The sequence below is a fragment of the Sciurus carolinensis genome, chromosome 9 (genome assembly GCF_902686445.1).
Source record: "Sciurus carolinensis chromosome 9, mSciCar1.2, whole genome shotgun sequence".
NCBI lineage: Eukaryota > Metazoa > Chordata > Mammalia > Rodentia > Sciuridae > Sciurus > Sciurus carolinensis.
The window spans coordinates 32,143,087-32,159,566 of NC_062221.1; the positions used below are offsets into that span (position 1 = coordinate 32,143,087).

Consider the following 16,480-nt stretch of genomic DNA (forward strand, 5'->3'; position numbering starts at 1 on the left):
AAAATCGAGGCTTGCCTTGGCAATTTAGTGAGAACCTGTCTCAAAATAAAAAATAAATAAAAAGAACTGGGATGTAGCTCTGTGGTAGAGCACTTCTGGGTTCAATCCCCAGTATCACATCAAAACAAAACAAAACAAAAAAAAGTGGGCAGGCAGCTGGTTGAGCTAGTGGTAGTCTAGGTTTCTTATCATTATACTTCCTTTTCTTTCTTAAGAATTAGAATAAACAAAACAAAACAAAACAAAACAAAAAAACTAGAAAAAAAATGAATTTCCTGTTATGACCACTGACCACTCTTTTTTTTGTTAACATTTTTGCAAGACAATGTCTTCCTTTTACTGTACTTTTCTCTCAAATTGTCCTACTTGGTTAATTAAATGCTTATTTAAACATATATTCTTCTCTGGTACCAAAGATCTTCCAGGATAAGAAACTGCTCCATTTAAATAAAAGATGAAGGATGTTGAAACAGAAGCAGTTTTTAAAAGCAGACCCATAAATAAGGCAGTAGCTGGTGCTATGTGATTCTCACCTTGGCATTTGTACTGCGACTGCCTGGTAGGTCAAGGTGTTCTCACCCAGAGACCAAGGACTTGGGCTGGGAGAGGGTGACATGTATGAAACCCTTGCAATTTAGGCAAAGTTCGCATAGATGAACGTTTTCTGCATGTTTTAAAGAACTCTCATGTCGGTAAGCTGAGAACCACTACTTTGAAGCCTTGAACTAAAACTGATTGCCACATTTTGCTCCTTTTTTGTCATCTTAAATGCCAATATAATGCCCAGTATATTATACATGCTTGCTGGTAGCTTACAAGAGAACTAGAAGCTTCATCTTGTTAAAGATGTCATTTCATAGTCAAAAGGGTCAAAAGTTTTCTAAAAATGAGATTCCATGATACAATCAGAGGAGTTTACCTTCTGGGAGTGGCCAGGTCTGGTCCTCAGCTTTTTTCCTCCTTGGAATGATCCTGTGAAGGTTACTCTCCTCTCTGGGTTACTGTTTCTTCATCTGTGAAAGGAAGATTTGAATTAAATAAACCCAAAGGTTTAAAACAATTTCAACTTTAAAACGATTCTGTCCCATGTAAAATGTCGTTAAACCATTGGGCCAGATAATCTCCCACAAGAGTCTAGAATGTATTATAAAAACTAGGGATAAGCTGGCCTTACTTTTAAAATTATTTTTAGAGAAGTCACAGTATAAGGACATGGCATTGGCTGTGGATTTCCCAGTTGCAGTCTGAGGACTATAAGGTGCCACAGGTTCCAGGGTTGAAGGGAGGTCCAAGGTAGGTCAAAGAAGGAGTCTATGAACACCCCCTCCCTACTTCTGTCCAAGCAGCCTGCTCTTAATCTGCATTGTGTATTGTGTTTCTGGGTTTATTTGTAGAAAATGTTTCTTGATTTTAATTGTCTTTATTAATATCATGGGACAAAAGAAGGAAAAAGAGGGCTGGGTGTGATGGTGCACACCTGTAATCCCAGAGGCTTGGGAGGCTGAGGCAGGAGGGCTGCAAGTTCAAAGTCAGCCTCAGCAATTTAGCAAGGCCCCAAACAGCTTAGATAGACCCTGTCTCAAAATAAAAAAATAAAGGACTGGGGATATAGCTCAGTTGGTAGAGTGCTTGCCTCACAAGCACAAGGCCCTGGGTTCAATCCTCAGCACTGCAAAAAAATAAAAATAAAATAAATAAAAAGATAAAAATAAGTAAAAAATAAAAAGGGTTGGGGATGTGGCTCAGTGGTTAAGCACCCCTGGGTTCATCCCCAGTACCCTCCCCCCCCCCAAAAAAAAATAACAACAACAAAAACAAAAAGGAAAAGAGATTAGGTAAATCTTTGTATTTAAAAATCTATCTTTGGGGACTGGGGACATAACTCAGTGGTAGTATATGTGCAAAGGTCCTGGGTTCAGTCCCCAGCATCAAAACTAAATAAGAAAAAATTAATAAAAATTTCTTTGAAACTCACTTGAAACAGAAGCCCTAAGTCTTGTTTCCTATCTTGTCATTTATTAGCTCTTTCACATCAGGCAGGTCATATAGTTTTTTTTTCAGGTTTTCTCCTCACATAATTATAGTAGTGTTTTTTGCATGGGTAACTGTGAGAATTAAAAGAGATAATTTTTTTTTTTTTTTTTTTTTGTGGGTGCTGGGGATCGAACTCAGGGCCTTGTGCTTGCAAGGCAAGCACAAAAGAGATAATATTTGGGAAAGTGTTTTGTAGTTGACCAATCATCATAAAGATGGTTAATGATTCTTCAATATTGTGCTCAGGGTTTGTCATTTTTCTTAACCATTATAGCAAATTTTTTCCCATTTGAGTTAAGTCATAGAGAATATGGATGATCAAATTTGCAGATGACTTCAAGTTGTAGGAAAGAAGTATCAGAGGCAGAAGACTACAGTGTTCAAGAATATCTGAGGGTAAAACTTTGAGGAAAATAAAAGGTCTTATTCTTTAGTTCAAAAAATTAATTGCCCAAGATTAAGATAGGGGGAAATTTGGCTTCAGCAGTTGAAGTAAAAAAGACTAAGGAATTTTTCTGAAATTCAAGTTTATTATGAGGCAACAGTGTTGTGATATGATTGATAAGTAAATAAATAAGTGATTCAATATGCTTGGAGAAGGACTGATGTCTCATATGGGAAGCTTTGAGATGATTTCAGGAAAGGAACCTGTCAGAGAGGACTTAAAAGACCTAAATGTTCTCAAATGAAGTTATAGGCTTTCATGGTGGCGAAGGTTTAGAGTTGGTTTGTTGTCTTCAGAGGTGAATCTCAGAAAAAATTGGAAAATAATTGTTGCCTACAGAAGAATCAGGAGTGTAGCTCAGTGGTAGTGGCTCTGGGCTCAATCCTCAGTCCCACTAAATAAATAAATAATAAAGGAATGGGCTTTTTGGAGAGATACTGAGAGTTTCATTAGGAAAAATAGTTCAAGTAGAGACTAGACAAGGCTTTCTGCAGGTTGCCATGAATCAGGAGGAAGCCTTTAAAACGAGATTACTACAATTTCACCAACTCCAAGATCATATTTCTACAGTAAAATTAAGTATGTCATGGGAAGGATAGTTTACCTTGTTAAAAACTTTTTTTTTTTGTTTTGCCTTAGTAAAAGAGTGTGGATTTTGAAATTGGCAAACTGGAACTTGCTCTTGTGTGATTTTCAGGATGCTATCTTACCTTTCTGAACATCAGATAATGTCATCAGTAACACAGAGATGACTCATTATCTCTGAACTGTTGTAAAGATGAAACCACACAACGTTGGCAAAGGATGTTTAATTGTGCCTGATCTAAGTAAGGACTCAAAGGTAGAAACTTTTTATCCCAAATATTTTTTTCCTATTTTCTTCATGCATTTTATTTTCTTCCCTCTCCTCCCCCAAGAGATTCCTTTCAGGTGACTATTAAACCCCTCAGAGACATATGATGTGAGTAAAGTGGTGACTTTCATGAGTCTGGGAGGAGTAGTTTACCTGGAGGATGTTAGTAGGTCAAATAGTATAGTATCTTGTTTCATGTCTGTACCATGTTTGTTTCCTCCTAAATGGAGGGAACCTGTAGAACAACTTTTTTGTTGTTTTGTTCTGAATTATAAACTGAATTTCCTGCCCATCAAAACCAGAACTGGGCCAACCTGATTGATTTTTTTCCTTAGTTCAAAATTTTAGGCAGTAAAATACCCTATTAAAATGTTAAAGCCCAATTTCACTATTGGGGAGTAGATGTGGTATCTGTAACCTTAAAGAGTGAGAAGGATTGGTAATTGGAGTACTGGGATCAGTAATGTCTTCTTTCTAGGCCTACTTTCTCTGGCCCTAAGTTAATTATGATTCTTCAATGATGAGTTAATAAAGGAGGAGCAGTTTGCTAATTTTAGGAGATGATCAAACACATGGGATCCTGTTCTCCCAAGCATTCTGCCAAATATTAAGTGAGACTCTCCCACCCTAGGATGCACTGACTATGTGAAAGAGTTAGTGTGCAGTCTCCCCACTGACCCCTTGACAATCCTTTAGTAAGAAGTTTTTATCAAATATCATAAGTTTTTCACTTTGTCCCTTAACTACTTTGTTTTTTCTGGAAAACAAATTTGTACTTCATACCATTAACTATTCTAAATGAAGACTCTTCCCCCAAATCCATACATATTAGAATTTTTAAATAATTCTAAAATCAAGAAACAAAGCAGAATCCATAGCTAATCAAAATTGATAAATGTTAGAGTGGGGATGACCATCCCACAGATTGTTAACTCTTAAGAGTTGCCTTATTTATGATCAAACTAGATGAATAGGTTCCGAGACTGGTTGGGAAATAATAAGCATTATAAGAGAAATTGGGGCTACTTAACATATTTTATTACAAAGTCCACGAAAATTGAGTAAGTATTTTTCATAGCATTTAGTGTTGAGTAGTGATATTATGTGTGATTATTGAATGTAGAAATTGGGTCATATTTATAAGGAGTTCTTGAATTTTCTATTATATTGTATGGTACTAATAGTAATATGTGCAAATATTTTCCTGTCAGTATTATTTACATATATATAAATAAACATATATATGTATATGTAGTACATATATATGTACTAAGGTGGTATATAAAATTTTTATTTTAAAGTAATAGAAATAATTTATTTTATACTTTTAAAATAAGAAATCAGTCATGTATGTTTCTTGGAGTTTATAGTTGCTAAATACAAGATAAGAAGGTTTTTATTTATTTCTAAATTTTTGTGTTCATTATAGTTGTAGGCAATATGTTTAGCTTAAAAGCTTTTAGAAGAGAACAAATGTGATATTTTTAGGAAAAAAAATTCTTTTATCATTTAACCTCACTAAAGAGAGATAGGTCTTCATTATGTGACAAATAATACTCCTTCCTCAATAATAATACTTAAAAAAATTACTCTAGAGATAGTCCAGTTAATCAGTTTCATGACTGACAAATATCAATTTTTATATATTAATTCAATATTAGTGAAGGTAGATGAAATAAAGCTAGTAATTAAGTTGGAAGAGTTTGGTGACAACTTTAAGAGAAATATTGTTGCTATGCAAATAGTCTTTGGTTTTAAGCAAAAGGAAGAACTTCCTTGTTTATTTGATTTTAACTATTGTTGAAACCTTACTTGCTATTATGAAAATAAAATATCCCCCTGAAATGTCCCAATAAAAATTTATAAAATAATATAAAAAATAAACACCCATGATTTTACCATCTTAAAAAAATGTGTATATATGAGAGGTACCTAACAGTATTACCCTATGTACATGTATGATTACAAGAATGGTGTGAAGATACATTGTGTACAACCATAGAAATGAAAAGTTGTACCCCATTTATGTACAATGAATCAAAATGCAGTTTGTAAAACTAAAAAAGATTTTAATAATAAAAAAAGTGTATGTACAGTTGGCATTTTGAATTTTTTTCCTCTGCATTTTTAAACATTTGATTATAATCACACTCTATTTAATTCTGTATTTTGATTTTTTAAAAATTAATTTTACTCAAAGGGATTTTTTCTATATTATTATACAGTATTTCAAAATCACCTTTCTAATGATTGAATTAGGCTAATTTTGTTATCTCAAGATATATTCAATGCACAAATATTTGTTGAGCTGCAAATATTAGCTGAGCACCATGCTAGGCACTAACAAACACCTATGCAGACTATGGGAGAATGGCAGAGGATGTAAAGGTAGTGTATAAAAAAAAAAACCTTGAAATCTTGGTACAATTACTACCCTAGTATTAAGTACTTACTTGGGTTGTTCATTTGGTTGCTAATTATCAACCAAGGCAGGTAAGGGAATATGTGGGTATATTTGTGTAGGTACTGTGCCAGGTTTAAATCTATTAAAGTTAAAAAAAAAACTTTTTTTTTTTTTTTTTAAATATTCTCTCTCCAAACAATGTATAGTGATCATGTTCTAGTGCTAACAACAGAAAATTTTGAGACAAAAGGAAGTTTCTGTCTAGTCAATCAGTGGAGCTTCCATTTATTGTGGACCTGGGTGTGTGTGCCAGGTTCCACTGTGGATAGTGACACACTTTCTGTCAGGTGTGATTGTTGCCAACTTGAGCTCCCAGGGCCATCAGAGGCTCCATTCTGAGTAATTAAAAACAAAAACAAAGCAAAACAAACAAACAAAAAAACCCACTTGTTTTTTTAAGTAAGACATTCCTTAAAGAACACCTTTAATTGGGGAGGAGCCCAAGGGTATTCTCTCTAACAGAAGTAGAGGGAAGTATTAAAGGTACCGAATTTTCATAGGTTGACCATGGGTTAGCTCTGTATAAGGAGGCACATGATAATTCTGACTAAAGGTCTTACACAGAAAAGAAGATTTTTATATTTTCAAAAGAAACAAAAAGGCAATTTAATACCCTTAGTTTTGGATAAGTATCAATTTCAATTAGGATTTATTTTCCCTTTACTTTCTTCTACATCAGTGAACATTCACTGATGCTTATTGGGCATGACATTCTGTAAGGCACAGTGAGTATGTTCCAGAACATAAGCACAAATTGGTACTTTGCATATCCATGGCTGGGAAGCAGGGGTTAGGTGTGAGAGTAATAGGGGTTTTATTGCCCCAGAAAAGTTGCTTTGGACATACCATCTTGAGTTTTTTCCCTTCCTTTTTCTAGTCCTTTTAATTTTCCTGTTCAATATGCTGCTTTTATTTATTCCCCACATTTCTTTTAATCTTGTCATAGATCTTGAACTCGGTATGATAACTTTAGCTTAGAATTACTAACTGACATCCTTTGATCTTATAATGGAGCTGAAAGAGCTGAGATGCAATACCTGAATAACAAATTGTCACCCTGGAAGTTATTATTCTATACTTGATAATAGTATAGATATTTATTGAACAAATTATGTTCTAGAACTTTGCTAGGCACGTTGTAGGTATTTTCTCATGCAGTTCACTTAATAGAAGCATCATTTCCATGCCTAATTTTACCAATAAAGAAACTGAGGCATTGGGATATTTTTAAATTGCCCCCAATGTTTCATAATAAATGAAGAGCACACATTGTTAACCAATCTGCCAGGCTGCCTTTCTCTGCAAAGAATTCTGACCAAAACCTGGCAAATTGTCCATCTGTCTGTCCATCTGTTTATCTTTTCATCTCTCCATTCATCTGTCCATCCATCCATCCAGATACCTGGACATCTAAATATTCAATCAAGTATTTAGCAAGGATGATGGAGGGATATAAATTTCAGTAGAAGAATAGATGCAGTCACTGTCCTCAGGTCACTCTCTAGAGGAGGAAGAACAATTAGGCCAGCATACCCATATAGTTAGTGCCATGACAGGGAATTGCTGGGTACTCTGGGGCATAGAAGGAGGCTTATAGAAGAAGGAGGTGTCAGGACTATGATAGCAGGTTAGAAGTTCTTAGCCTTATCCCTATGTTCTTCAGCTATTTTGTAGCAAAGGCATATTATGTAACCTTTAAAAAGAAAAGTCTTTGAAACATGGTCTTCTTTTGTCTTGCTCTGCCAGTGTCTGGCACATAGCTGCTTATTTAAAAATTGTTAAATAAATGAATGAGAATCCGAATGCTTCACTGTAACAGTGAGTCTTTTATGTATTTCTATTTTTTGCTCTGAGCATGCTCAAATACTTCTCCTTTAGACTTGAAATGAACGCTCCCTTTTGACTTACAAAATCTAGTCCCTACTTCTTTTAAGCCATTATCTTAAAAAACTGTATTCCAGGAAAGCTGCTGCACCCAGTATATTTATTAGAACAAGGTCTCCTAGGGTACCTTTAAAATCAGGTGCCAAAGTAGAAACTCTGGGGCCACCTGGGGAAGTGGAGAGTCTCTGGTTGCTTTTCTCCCCCATCCCCCAGTCCATCTGTGAGATCTGATGTATTGCTCTCTCTGTAGTTCTGAAAGATTGGTTCTCCTTTCACCTATCCAGGATGGCTCTGATATTTTTCTTTTCAATTTCACTCTCATTCTCGCTCTTCAAAAGATGTTAGCTTTGGAGAACCAGATTTTAATTGTTTACACACAATCCCCTGAAAGATCCCAAGAATCCATGGAAAAGCTAGAGAAAAAGACCAGAAGAAAACTGAAAACCTAGACTCATTTCCCTGAGTGAGAATATCTGTTATCATGAGGTAGTCTTATATTTAGGTTGTAATTCTTTAGAGCAGTTGTTAGGTTAGGTCTTCCTTGTGTCTGCTTGGAATGTTTTGGAGGTAACATATTTTCCTTACTGAAACAATGGAATATCTAGGGAGAATAATAATGTTGGCAGTGGAAGCCAATGGGAAGGGGTAACTGAAGCTCTCAAGGGGAAGAGAGAAGTTCACTGGGTGGTAGCAATCCTTGTGGCCTGAGACACAGAGGCCAGGTTTGTGTATGATCTTTACATTACATAATTCTAGAGTCTTATTTCCTAGCCTGATCGCACAGTTTAAAATTGTACCTTACTCTCTTCTCTTTTTTACTGTTTCCAGAATTCTTATTTCTTTCTCATATAATTATGTTCACTTAGTATTATTATTGTTATTAATGTCTGAAGCTCCTGCTCTAATTTAAGCTCCTTGAAGTGAGGAGCTTTTGTCTGTTATGTTTATTACTTACCCAGGGCCTAAAACTATCCAGGTACAGTGTAGATATGCAATAAAAATTTGTTAAATAAATAAATAATTAATCATGAGGAAGGCAATATTTAAAAATAATAATGATAATCAAGTTTACCTACATGGATTTAATTTATAGACAAATGGTTGGACATTCAAAATTATCCTATAGAAATCTAATTGGACAAAATATGAACTTTACAAAATCTGTGATACCATCAGCAAGGCATACTCTTCAGGGCATGGATACATAAGGATAAGCCTGTGCTGGTGAGAATGGAAAACACTTGAAGTTTCCTGAAGCAGGTAGACCGAGTCCCTAAAGCTAAGGGCACAGTTTGGTTCAGTTTACTCATAACTATTCTGGAAACATGCTTACCACTCCTATGAGACTCTGAGACACACTGATTTTATACTACCATTTCTGAACAAAGTTTTATCATCCAATTCTAGGATTTTTAATATAGAATGGGGAAGCTTGTGGAAACTCAAAACATAGGGGATGTGATAGAGGAATAAATTAATTATTTAGGAGTTTGCCCTGCATTTGAGATTATCATGATCATGGCAGATACTTTCCAGCAAAGACATGTCTGTATGCTGTGAGAAGAGTGGATGCTCCCTGGCTCTTCTGACTCTAGCTTTCTGGATCAATCTAGTGTGTAAGCAAAACTGGGCTCACTCACATAAGAGATAAGTCCACTTTTTGCTGAGATTAAGGTACCTCCCTCTCTCTTTCACCCAATGTGGGCCATAACAAACTCAACAATTGACATGAAGAACTGATAAAGGATTAGACTTTTCTAAAAGCAGGAGGAACAACTGGTCTCACAGGTCCTGGATTAATAAAATGAATGGGTGAGACCAAAAAGATATGACATTGCAAGCAAATTCTCTATAGGAATGAATTAATGACATATGACTTATTTCCAAATAGAATAAAGTTTGGGCAGGTGTGTAAACATATGCAAATCATATGTCTATCTAATATCCATGCTACTTTTAATTATTTCATATATTATAAAGTGGTCCTTTGGGGGGAAAAACAACCTCAAGTAAACTATTGGTCTAGTTGTATATGGAGATTTATGAACTTCAAGTTATAAATTTATTTGTTCTTTTAATACCTTGGATAATTTTAAAAACTGCTTTATTGAGATATAATTCACATACTATATAATTTACCTAACTTCAAATAAATAATTTGTGTTTTTTAGTAGTATGGCATTCAGTTACACAACTATCACCAGAGTTGATTTTACATTATTTGCATCATCCCTATAAGACACCCTGTACTACTTAGTAGTCACTTCCCATTCTCCCCAAACCTACCTCCCACTCCAGCCCACAGGAATAAGTAATAAGTATCTCTATAGATTTACTGAGTTTGAATATGTTGTGTAAATTAAATATACAATGTGTGGTTTTCTTTTACTTAGCATAATATTTTCACTGTTCATCCATACTGCAGCATGTTATATCTGCATATATATTTTTATCTATAATAAAAGTTATATCCTTTTTATTGCTGAGTAGTATTCCATTATTCCATTCCATACCACATTTCATTTATCTATTCATCACTCAATGGATGCTAGGGGTGTTTCCACTTTCTGGTCTACTACAAACAATGCTACTGTGAACATTTGTATAGTAGTAGTTCTTGTATAGACACAACTTTTCAGTTCTCTTGCATTTATGCCTGGGAAAGGAATTGCAGTGTTATTTGGTAACTATGTGCAAATTTTTGAGGAACTACTGAACTCTCTTCCACAGAAACTGCATCATTTTACATTCCCACCAGCAATATATGACAGTTCCATTTTCTCTGTGTCCCCCCACCCCTGTACTCGGGGTTGAATCCATGGCCCTATGCATACTGGGCTAGCCTAGCCCCAATCTCTCCACATTTTCTCCTCCACCTGCTTTTACACATGTCTTTTTGATTATAACCATTCTGCTTAGTGTGAAGTTGTATTTCATTGTGGTTTTGATTTTTCATTTCCCTAACAACTAATGATTGTAAGTGCCTTTTCATAAACTTATTGGCCATTTGTACATCTTGTTTGGGGAAATGTTGATTTCAATCCTTTGCCCATTTCAAAATGGGTTATTTGCCTAATTGTTGTTGAGTTCTTTGTCTTCTGCTTTAAGAGTGGGGTGGGTGGTTGAAGGAATAAAGTCTCAGACTTCTTAGTTGGTCTTGCCTGAAATAAAGTTTCTGCTAATGAGAATGCATATGGACTGCTTCTCCTTGGAATATACTGCAGCATTAGACTTGAATCTAGGTTGTGAGAGAGTCCTGAGTTTTTGATATCTACCCAGAGTAAAGTACCAATCAGACAGAGTGGAGCACCATCAAACCCAGTTGGAGGAGGGTGGGGAAATGGACTGGAAATGGGCTCTATTTCAGATGCTACAAACTCATGTCTTACTGTAATGCTATAGATTGTCTTGAATGGCTATTTCTTTATTTGCTGTTTTCCCTCAGGGTAATGAGGAAACAATTTTTATCAGTTATTTTATTAGGAATGGGTTCACACAGCTTTTCACACCACTATTCTGGAGATCAGGTCTCATTTGGATACTTTTAAATGATTCTGCTTCTTGTATACTTGATGATAAACTGATATAGTAGAGACAAATTTTGCCATAGAATGATAAAGGACAGTTTTTTTTTAAATAAAATATTTGCAAATTTATAAACAGTGGATTAATTAGGAAAAGCAACCAGTTAAGGACTGGTTGACTTTCAGCTTCATATTCACTAAAATTCTAAACTGTCTATGCATTTGGCTTGACAAACCATTCTTAATTTGTGGTTATTAAATAGTTTTATAGCAATGTTTGAATAATGAGACCATAGTGCATTTCATACTAAAGTTTGTTGTTGGCGGTCTAATGAGCTATATACAAAGTCATCACGGCTGTTGAAAGTTGTGAACATAAAGGTTATCTTCAGAAGCACAGGAAAAATTCAGATGTGTAAATCAAGTTATTAAAACTTCAAGTTTTATGTATAAATTTTAAAGGTTTACTAGCAAAAATTCTATGCATTTCTTAATTTTTGTTCAATTCAAAATAACTATTGCACCACAGTCATTTAGAAAAACAACCTTCCTCACTTCCTGATGCATTTATATGGACTTTGAGGACTAAATGTAAATATTACATTTAATAATTCCTCAAATTCCTTCTCTGAGCATGGACTGGGCTCATCAATGAATTGACAACCAGTTGAATGCCATTTTAGTCGAAATGAGTCTAGAAACTTGCTCATATTTAAAACCCTTCACTATCTAGTCTCATCCCTTTTCCCACCCTCAGGCAAAGTTAACTATTTCTTTCTTCCTGGGCTTTAAAGTTTGTTTACTTATGAATGCTTACTTAAGCATCTTCGAGACAATACATACTGCTTGAAAATTATGATAAAATGTTAAAATGCATTCCTTCTTGGATATTCTTCAGCTTTTGACAGTTGACTTGTTTGTGCTATTGCCTAAAGTAGCTCACTGGCAAAAAAAAAAAAAAAAAAAAAAAAAAAAAGTACTGATTAAGAGCATGAAACTAGGCAGATGAATATTTAAGAAGGAAACCACAGATCCCAAAGATATTTCTCTGAATTGTTATTAAAATGAACTCGGCAAAGATAAATAATGAAAATAAATTTATTTCGGTTGGGAAAGTTTTAATATTAAAGTTTAGCTTCTGTTGAATGACAGACACATCTTAGTTGCCAACATAGTAAAAAGCAAGTGGAAAAACCCACTCAATTCTTAAAACTGTAGTGCAGTTAAATAATAAACTGATAAACTGCATTAAAACTCAGTATTACGCTCCCCCACCCCCACAATAAGGACAGAGATTCTGTTCTACTAAGGCTACTTTCCAGTTCAAGTAGATATATTGGAAGATGCTTACCTCCCAGCTGGGTGTACCTCCCTGCGGCTTTAGGTGAGCTCGGATGCTTTGGCTCCTCCCCAGCTGCTGCGAGCTTCCCACTGCGCGGGGCGCCAGGGAGGCTCCAGGAGTTAGGTGTTCAGCCCCGCCCTCTGCACTATTGCTAAAACTCCAATTCTGCCAGACTGATTCCGGTGATTAATTATTGACAAAAAGAAAACACTCTTACGCAAACTTGTGTCCAACCGCACTGCTCCCAGCGACTCCTTCCAGAAGAGAATGCCGGCTGCACCACTCCCCTCCCCCCTTGCTCTACGGTCCCAACTTCCCATACGCTGCCACTCTGTCCTGGGAGATTAGGCTCGTCCTCGGAGGAATACAACCCAGCGACTTCTACATTTTAAAATTTGACTTTCTGTAGGTCGTTCGCACTTCTCCCGGGACTAGCCTCTCAGGAGGGGGTGCTTTCCCAATGCAGGGGAAACCGGGGCTCCGGAGCAACAGAGGAGGCAAAGGCGTCGCTGTCACCTCCGGCTGCTGCAGTAAAACCCCGAGCCGAGGCAGGGATGGGGAGGAGGGGATTGGGAGGCGCCCTCCCCCTCACTCGGTCTGGGAGCCCCGACACTACCAAAGGGGCACGTCCTTCGGTGGTGTTGGGGTGGTGATTGTGGTGATGGTGGTGGAGAAAGGTGGGAAGACGTGGGCATGGGGAGGAGGAAGATTAACGGGAGGTGCAAAAGTGAGAGCTCTGGGGCTTTAACCTAAGCCAACGTTAAAACGCTCAGAGAAAAGCCTGCGCCCCGCATCCAGCCGTCCGCAGACTTCTACAAGAGGGCAAAGAACCCTGGGTATAGGTTCAGCAGGACTGTGGTTTGAAACTCAGCATCAGGCTGTGAAGTGAGCCCAGGACTTGGGCCGGGGCAGCAGTAGGCATCCCATTGCATCCGTTTGTCAAAACAGAAGAAAGAGAACCCTTTTAGAATTGGCAGCTAATTTTGGTGCCTTTGAACTGGCCCCAAAATGTCTCTCCCCGCTCCACTCCCTCCACCCTGCCTCCTTCCCCCAGGTGGCTGGGAGGTTAATGGTTGAAAAGCTCCCCACTCTAACCTCCCCGGGGAAATGGAAGGATCGTGCCTGGGGAACTTGTGCGTGCTCACTCGCAAGGGCAGAGAATTAATTTGGGCCTGACTGCGGCAGGAGGGCAAATTGGAAAAAAGGGCCCGGAGCCGCGGGGTGGTGCAGAGAAGCTCGGCGCCAGTACCCGCGGTTCCTGGGGCTGGCGTGCTCTGAGCTTATCTGGGCGCTCAATTATCTTCCCAAGGGGACGCGAAACCTGGAGGAGCATCTTCCCTGGAAGCCCGCATCCAGAACACCATCGATTTCTTCTCTACCGAGGGCAATGCTTAAATTTGACCCTCGCGGCGGCTTCCTATGGGCGCAGAGGACCTGGAGGCTCCTCATCCAGTATTTCCGTGACCGAGATTCTTTCTGCCCAAGGCCTAGGGGCGTCCGGGGGCGAAAGCCTCCTTTGATTAATGAGCATTTGGGCAGCATCTGCCATTCAGCCTCCACTGCCGAAGGAGGAGGCATTGCACATGCTCCGCCGGGGCTGATTGTGATGAAGCGCGAATTTGAGCTGCTGGCAGGTTTTGCTCGTTCTCAGAATACACTTTCATCAGGTTCCAAGCTGCCAGTGCTACGAAGAGGAGGGAGGCTCACGTTATTGGTGTCTCCATGCAGGAGGGAGGGTGTCCCCAAAGGGAGCTGAAGGTGGTTGGGGCAGGGAAGGGAACCAATAGAAACAGCACCTGCTTGGAGCCTGGGTTAGCCATTTTACATAGTTATCATTTTCTTCAGCTCCTATGTATGTTAGCAACCACTGCTCGTTTTTTTTTTTTTTTTTTTTTTTTATAATTTCTTTATCACTTTATGTTGGTTACATTCCTTATCTCTTGGCTTCCCCGACACACCTTGGAATGTTGGCAGAGCAGATATGACCACTCAGGGCATTTGATAGAGGAGGAAATAGAAACACTGAAAAACGACTTGCCTACGGTCACCAAGCCCATTTGTGGTAAGGCCAATACTATTTATACTAGTTTCTAGATCTTATTATTCATTATCTAGTTTCTCCACTGGATTATGACATATACCCCTCCAAACTGTGACTGTACATTTGTGGAATGTACAAATCAGAAGTAGATCTTCCTGCCAAAGGTTTGTGAAATGGATAGGTTTTGCAATTACTCCAGCTGGAGGTTGGGAGAAACTGTATTCAGACCATTCGACATAATCTTAAGTGACATATATGAGACTTAAGCACACATAGGCATACTTTATGTATATATTTGCACCCCCAAATGGAGAATAGATGCTATTTGTTTTTCATACATAAAACTAAGTCACAAATAAAGGTCAACATAACTTAAAAGGCAGAATTATACAGACTACATCATTCATCAAAATATAATGATAAAATTAACAACAGAATTTCCCCTCATTGCAATACAGTTTGAAATTTAAAGATGCTTTAAATATGGAGTAAAGGGAAGTACAGCCAGGTGGGTTGGTACATACCTATAATCCCCGTGCCTTGGGAAGCTGAGGCAAGAGGATCACAAGTTTGAGGTCAGCTTTGGCAAGTTAGAAAAATCCTGACTCAAAAATAAAAAGGACTGAGATGTAGCTCAGTGGTAGAGTATCTCTGGATTCAATCTGCACTACAGGCAAAACAAACAAACAAACAAACAAACAAACCCCACAAATGGGAAATTACAAATACTTTTAAAAATATTATTTTAATTTTACAAATTTATGGGGTACCATGTGATAATTTGATACATGTATAGTGTGTAAAAATAAAATCAGGGTGGTTAACATTTCTATAACTTTAAACCTTAAAAAAAACCCTTTGATTAACATGTAATAATTGTACATATTTATGGGAGATTGGAATACACACTCTTTAGAAAAAGAAGAAAAGCAAAATTCCTACATGACAAAATTGTGCAAATGAACAGTGCAGAAAAACTGAATCCATAAAATCTTATATTTATTTATAATGTGTTTATTGTAAAACAATGAACAAAGCAAGAGACTTTGGAAAGATTGCAAAAGAATTATGTTAATAAGTAAGGATAAAAGCAGAAATTAACCAAATAGGAAAATTCATGAACCCAGGAAACTTGATAAATTAAAAACCAAAAAACACAACTTTACTCTCTGAAGAGACCAAGAAACCGATCAAGAAAAATCAAGAAACAGAGAAGACACATACATTAGAAAGGAAAGATGACCTAAAGCCACAGATAAGAAGGATATTTAAAAATTGATAACCCTCAACTGATATTTTTTTTTGCTCACAAAAAATTCTCCCTTGGTTCTGGTTACTAGAACTTGTGAGATATCCAATGATCAATACCATGGCTTATGCAAAGGGGAATGAGATTTGAACTGTTGGTATCATTTAGAATATAATAGTATAAGAATATAAAGTAATGATAGTCACATCAACTGAACATTTTGAGCCAAGTCTTTCATCATCACCATAAAGCAGATGTTGAATAATAACTAAAGGGCACATGCTACTGGAGTAGGAGACTTTTAAAAGTAATTACTAGAGTGTTATTCCCTCAGGTAATCTGAACTTTGGGGACAGATATTACAGGAAAGGGTAGGAGAAAGCTATTTTAGGACCCAGGGAGATTGTTTGGAATGCCTTTGGAGCTTAGAATTCCAGGAAGGGGAAAGGAGTTGATGTGAAAATCTACTCGAAATGACCTAAGATCATTAACCAGTCTTGTAATCTTCTGCTAAGGATGGTCTTACTCCTAGGGGACCAAGGTTCAAGCATACAATGTGAGTTTTCCTCAAGCTTCCAGACTGGTCAACGGTGGTCCCAAAGAATGTAGACTTTGGGGTCATCTACCTTTGGATTCAAATCTCA

The 16,480-nt window shown here is 37.2% G+C and overlaps 1 protein-coding gene across 2 annotated transcripts in view; it reads right to left on the bottom strand.

Annotated features, from left to right (window-relative positions):
• Positions 1-13,988, bottom strand: part of Sptssb (serine palmitoyltransferase small subunit B) — a 38,963-nt gene extending 24,975 nt beyond the window's left edge. Inside the window, exons 1-2 of one of the 2 annotated variants that reach the window (XM_047563152.1) lie at positions 12,764-13,988; positions 920-1,013 (exon numbers count right to left, since the gene is read on the bottom strand). The gene's annotated coding sequence lies outside the window, so the exon portion shown is untranslated. The other variant, XM_047563151.1, reaches the window with a different exon arrangement.
• Between the last annotated feature and the right edge of the window lie 2,492 nt (positions 13,989-16,480).